The 6,302-nt window shown below is 52.5% G+C and overlaps 1 pseudogene; it reads left to right on the forward strand.

Annotated features, from left to right (window-relative positions):
- Positions 1-3,147: 3,147 nt before the first annotated feature.
- LOC114897483 lies at positions 3,148-6,099 on the forward strand (annotated as a pseudogene).
- The last annotated feature ends 203 nt before the right edge of the window (positions 6,100-6,302 follow it).

The following is a 6,302-nucleotide window of genomic DNA, read 5'->3' on the forward strand; positions in this document are numbered from 1 at the left end:
TTCCCCTGACCAGGGGTGGCAGCGGGGAAGAACCCTGTGAGCAGGCGACTGTCTCCGGAGCTGAACCCCGTCCAGGTCCCCCTGCTCTCTCCACGCACCTCGCCGGGTCCTTCCAACTTGAAGGGAGCAAAGTGCGGGGAGAGGAAGGAGGGGGCGGCCTGGCCGTGGACGTGGGAGGGAGAGGGAGGAAGGGTGCGCGGTGCCCGGTCTGCAGGCCGCTTCGCCCGTGGCACCCGGACCCCGAGAGAGCCAGAACTTGCCGGGCCCGCTCGGCCCGGGCCACTTTCCCAGCCGCTCCGGGTCCGGGGAGAACGTCCCGGGAACCATCGAGCCACCCGGACCCGCTGTGTCCACATCGCCGAGGAGACACCACCGCCCGCCGCGGCGCGGTTTCAGCCCAACTCGGGTTTGGCTCCTTTCTCCCTAACAGCCCCCAGCGCCGAGAAAGGAGAGACATTTCGTTTCGGCCCAAGTCAGGGGGAAGGAGAGGCGGGGGTGGGGCGCGGGCGACGAGGGCGGGCAGAAGGCGATGGAAGCTGGCTCCCTGCATCGCGATCCCCGGGCGTCTGCCACGGAGAGCCACCGGCGGAGGCCGGCCACTCGGTACCCTGCCCTCCTCCAAACGGTCCCCTGGTTCGCAAACGGGGCCTCGGAGGGTTCCCCCATCTCCCCCGGCAACCGGCGAGCCCGCCTTACCCTTGGCTGCGGTGAGGAGCCCCGCGCACAGCGCCAGCAGCGCCAGCGGCGCCAGCAACGACTTGGATTTCCTCCACGCAGTCATGTCTGCAGATATTCCACACGCGCACGACACCGATGGCTCTTCTCGGATGCGCCCGTCTCCTCCGAGGCACGGCAGGGCTACGGACAGAGCCAGAGAATCACCAGAGGGCAAGGCGAGCGGGGGAGAGATCCCGGTCCCCAGACCGGCCGCGCATCCGACGCCTCCCGCAGGTCTGGGCGCCCGGCTGGCTTCGCTCTCATAGCATCGGGTCCCGAACCACTGCAGGCAGGGCTGCGCTGCTCCGAGCGCCGACAAGGGGCTGCCGGGCCGGGGCCGGGGACTAGCGCCCGCCGAGCCGGGCAGGAAGGCACCAAGGCGGCGAGGCTGCGGGAGGCGGCGAGGCGGGGAGAGGAGCGCGCGCAGCCGGGAGAGACCCGGAGCGGAGGCAGCTGGAGAGCCAGCCAGCGAGTGGGAGCTGCGGGAGGGACGGGGGGGGGGGGGGGGGAGGGGGCGCGAGGGGAGGAGAGCCAGTCTAGGGAGGGGAGGCGGAGAGCGCAGAAGACAGGCTGCTAGCTGCACAAGGAGCCGCTGCCGTGGCGGCCGGACTCAACCATCCCTACCCACGGAGAGGGGAAGGAGGCTGGGACGGCGCCATCCCAGACAGAGCCCGGCCTCGGGCCCCGGGCTCCCAGCGCCGCGCCGCGCCGCGCTGCGCTCTCCTCGGCCTCCGGCGCCGCCGTGCGCAGGATGGGGAAGGAGACTTGAGCGCTCGCGCGGGGGACACGCGCGCCACACACCCGCGAGATGCCACGCCACCAGGCGACTCCGAGACCCAGAGGGGGCGGCTGCGAGGTCAGGGGCTGGCCTCCGTCTGCCCATCTCTCTTCGTGCCTGCCCGGAGAGAAGCCCCCTGCGTCGTAACTTGGAAAAGAAACCCAGTGGGAAAGAGAGCCACCAAGGCTCTAACTCCAAGGGAGGAAAATAAACATCGATTTACTTTATTTCGAGATCATTTTTGGCAAGATGACGACTGGCAAGGAGCTACAAAGCTTTTCCGATGTCCTGACTTGGGGTTAATCACGCACAAACCTACGTTCAGAATAAATTCAAAATTAGGAAGGGTGTCTAGAATTGACAGTGGGGTCTGGTGATGAGAGATGGCGCGCTGGCACACCTTCAGGTGCAACCCTATATAAAACAGAATGGGTCGGGTAGGGACTTGAGAAAAGAGCTTCTTTTCTGAATCTGCAAAAAGATAAACGGAGCAGAGAGAGAACCTGGTGGTTGATAGAATGGCCCAGATTTCACCCAACTCCTAGAGGAGGTGTCCGAGCAATCTGGGGCGCATGTGTAAGGTAAGGCATTTTAGGGGAAGGTTCATAGAAAAATAGAAACCAAAGGTGAATGCCGGTCTTCCTACGAAGGGTCATTTGAAGGATTCACCGTTTTGACCAAAAAGGGTTAGATAATTCCATTACAGGATTGGAGAAACCAGAACAGGGAAACCCCACACCTTAGGAAGAGAGGATTATATTCTGTGTCCAGAAGCATTCCAGAACACCAGCAGTCCTAAACGCTGCATCCCTCACATCACTGGGTGATTTTGGTGGAGTGACGGGCCCACCGTTGGCAACGGGTCATGAACTCCACTCCACCTGCATTTTGTCGGTTCGTCTGCAAGATTAAATAGGTTGACCAATTCATAATGTTTTAGACCCCTGCCTTCTTTTTCTTAGGTTCCCCTTGTCCCAGCGGTCACTGGGATACACAGAAACGCAATGGGGAATCCAGGAAATGAAGGGCTACAATCTTGAAATTTCAGCACCGAAGCACGGTAGGCTCGGCCTCCTTACAGCCTACCAGGAAAAACTGGACCCTCCATCAAAACTCTCCTCCCTCATAGACAGATGAGCATCTAAAGAGGAGGGGCAAACTTGCTTCTCAGAAAGTTGCAGCCCCGGATATGACCCGGGTTTTCCACTTGCTGAGTCCTGTTTTGCCCCAGTCATCCCTCCGGGGAGAACGGAAGACAGAATGGCTCAATCACTGGGGAATTCACAGTGGAACCCAAATTCTTTAGGCTGAACTAGGCATGTAGAAATGAGGGTCGCCCCTTCTGGGATCTTAAATCAGAACCCAGATGGTACCTGTAACTCAGCAAGTGAACAAAAACACTTTTTAAGACCCATGAAGTGCTCCAGTGGTTCATTTCGAGCTGCTCATCAGGAAAACAATTGATCTCTTTGGAGAACTAAAGAGCTGACTTCCTGAGAAACGGTGTCTCGTCTTTGCACTGCTCTTCCTAATGACTCGTGTCACCAAGAAGGATTTCTGCCATTAAAAAACGTTTCCAAAATCTAACCATCCTGGGCTATAGGACTCATGGATGCCTCGGACTTTATTAGCAACCTCACCAGCAACGCTGAATGTCACCTGTGAAGCCGAACACCCTTACACCTAACTGGGACCGCCTCAGGCTACAGGCTGAGGGTCGCCTTCCTTGGGCTCTGCTTGAAGTCTTTAGTGCCACCTCCTTTCTCTGGGGTGCAGAACATCTATCCGATTCCCATTCTTTGAGAAATAATGATGCCCATACCAGTAACTACCCATTTCTGCTGTGATTTACTTGGGGTATTTTCTTTGGCCAGATCACATATCAGAGAGTTACAATGATTCATGCCAAATTTCTGATCCTAAGTATGAAGAGGGTGGGAGATTGCTGTCAAATAAGATGGGCTGATTTTGTAATGTTGTATCTGTGTGTTAATATTATGATATTCCCCCCCACACACCCTCCGATCTCAAAGCCGGTTTAATTTGGAAGGCAATCATGGGGCACTGCTGCCACCTAGTGTCAAGCTTTTCTTGTTAGGGTTTTGCAGAGAAATCCATGGTCCCCTTGGGCTTATCTCTCTTATCTCATCTGAGGTTCCCTACTTGGGTTTTGAATGCCCCTCCAGAACACTCTTGCACCCGTCATGTAAGCAGCCTGTAGATGAAGCCTATTATTAGGTTCCTAGAGGCTTTTTCCCCTTTTGATTTTTAAGTGGCTGTGAAAGCCTTGATTTATATCACAGCTCTAATGCCAGATATTTAGAGCAGTATAAACCAAATAGGATTAGAGGAAGTAAGTTACTGTAGGGAATTCATACCAGGCAGCTCTGTGACCGCTTCTCTGCGTTGGCCTGCGGTGCCTGGAACACTGAACTTGGGCACTGGGTTTTTTTAATTAATTAATTTTTTTTCTCCATTTTCCATCCTAGGCATACTGCTGTCCATAGCCTCAGGAGTCTGGCTGAGCAGCATGAGAAATATAATTGGCACCCAGGGATGAGAGTTGAGTAGTGGAATCAAAGGCAAGGAGGGTCTGACATACTGGGAAAGAAAAAGACACCCCCAACCTCAAGTAACAACTACAGTAAGACTTGGGAAGTTGACAACATAAACATGTGAGAACTGCTGTAACCGATGAGGGAGAGTGGTTTTATTTTAAGTGAATGTGTCTGAGGAGGGGACAGACTATATGAACAGGGTACTTGAGATAAAATTAGAAATGAAAAACTTTGCACATATGAGAATGCTAATTAGCTAGAAGCGCGGCACACGGATGGAAATATCAGAGAAGGCAGTACATTGCAGTGATTGCTAAACGGGACATCTTTTGACTTATTTAATGTCATGTACCGAAACTGATGGTGACTAGGGCACTGGGGAAATTCTTTTCTTCATGGAGGGGTAAGAATGAGGACCATACAATTCAGGTTTCCCTAGATGGAATGCCTGTCTTCGGAGAGCAAGAGGGATGGGAGGGACGAGGGCAAGGAATAAGAGCAGAGGTCAGGGCTTCCCTGGTGGCGCAGTAGTTGAGAGCCTGCCTGCTGATGCAGGGGACGCAGGTTCGTGCCCCGGTCTGGAAAGATCCCACATGCCGCGGAGCGGCTGGGCCCGTGAGCCATGGCCGCTGAGCCTGCGTGTCCGGAGCCTGTGCTCCGCAACAGGAGAGGCCACAACAGTGAGAGGCCCGCGTACCGCAAAAAAAAAAAAAAAAAGAGCAGAGGTCAGGATGATCACTCATTGTTTGCAAAAGCCTTTTATACAGAATCTTATTTCTATTATGAATTGTTTTTATCACCCCCCCCCCAATGATAAGGAAGTGGCAGCTTTGAGAAATGAAAATTTGTAGGAGGTCAGGTCTTACTAAGGACCTGATGGTAACTTACAATCTGTTACCATCAACTTTGTCACTGTTTTGCTCATCAACATTTAAAAACCCTTCCTGCTGCCCCTCCCCACACTGAGGAGCTTACACACCCGGACTCCAGGCTTCTTCCCTACACTGATCTCCATACTCCTGGTACACCTGTGGTTAATTTATAAAGGAACAGAGCCAGGCATCTAGAGAGCACTCCACCCAGTAACATCAGAATACAGGCATGATGGGGACACTCTCCAAGACAGACCATTTGCATTAAAACAAGAAGATTCTGTGACTCTTTGCAACTATTTATTCATGTAAATTTTGACTCTTAAAACTATTCTCATGGACTGGCTTAAAATAAATAAGCTGGTTGGTCCAGAAAAATCTATATCGACATTACTGCCAAGACTGAAACAATGCCGTTTATAGGAGGCCTTTAATTTCCCACTCTTCTTTCCTGTGTTCAGTACAAATATGGTATCAAGAGTCAGTTTCAACCCTTCAGCCAACTTATTTTCCAAAGAGATTTCTGTCCCAAGAGTATTGTCCGTGTCCCACTTTTGGGTGAAGGTCAGTCCATAGTTACAAATCTTGTATTTGGTCTCTAGGTTGCCTGATGCTTTCCCTGTATCACGGTAAGCCTGACCAGAAGTAGAAAATTCCACTCCACAACGTAACTTGGTTCTCAGATCTATTTTAACCATACCAAATCCATATCCTTTGCTGACAGATTTTTCTGGACCAACCATCTATGCCTGGGCTGTGTTGGCCATGGTTTGCTGGCTATCAGACGAGTTTTGACACAGCCAAATCCAAACTGTCACAGAATCATTTCGCCCTGGGTTACAAGCCTGCAGACTTCCAGCTGCACACTCACGTGAGCGATAGCACTGAATCTGGAGGGGCGATCTACCAGAAGGTGAACAAGAAGACCAAAACATCAATAAACCTCGCGTGGACGGCTGGCAGGAACAACACCTGTTTCGGCATCTCTGCTAAGTACAAGCTGGATTGTAGAACTTCTCTATCTGCTAAAGTGAATAATGCCAGCCTGATTGGACTGGATTACACTCAGACCCTTCGACCAGGAGTGAAACTGACCCTGTCAGCTCTCATCTATGGAAAGAACTTCAGTGCAGGAGGGCACAAGGTCGGGCTGGGATGTGAGCTAGAAGCTTAATGTGGTTTTGAATAAATCATCAGCTTTGTCCCTGGAGGTGAAGAGAAATGAACCCACTATGTTTTGGCCTTAAAATTCTTCTGTGAAATTTCAAAGGTGTGAACTTTTTCTTCTTCCAAAGAATTCTAATCCTCCCCACACTGAAGCCTAGATACTGAGTCCAGCCTAAGGGAGGTGTGCTTGAAGGCATGCCCGGAAGTTGT

The sequence above is a fragment of the Monodon monoceros genome, unplaced genomic scaffold (genome assembly GCF_005190385.1).
Source record: "Monodon monoceros isolate NGI ecotype Baffin Bay Population unplaced genomic scaffold, NGI_Narwhal_1 Super_Scaffold_17, whole genome shotgun sequence".
NCBI lineage: Eukaryota > Metazoa > Chordata > Mammalia > Artiodactyla > Monodontidae > Monodon > Monodon monoceros.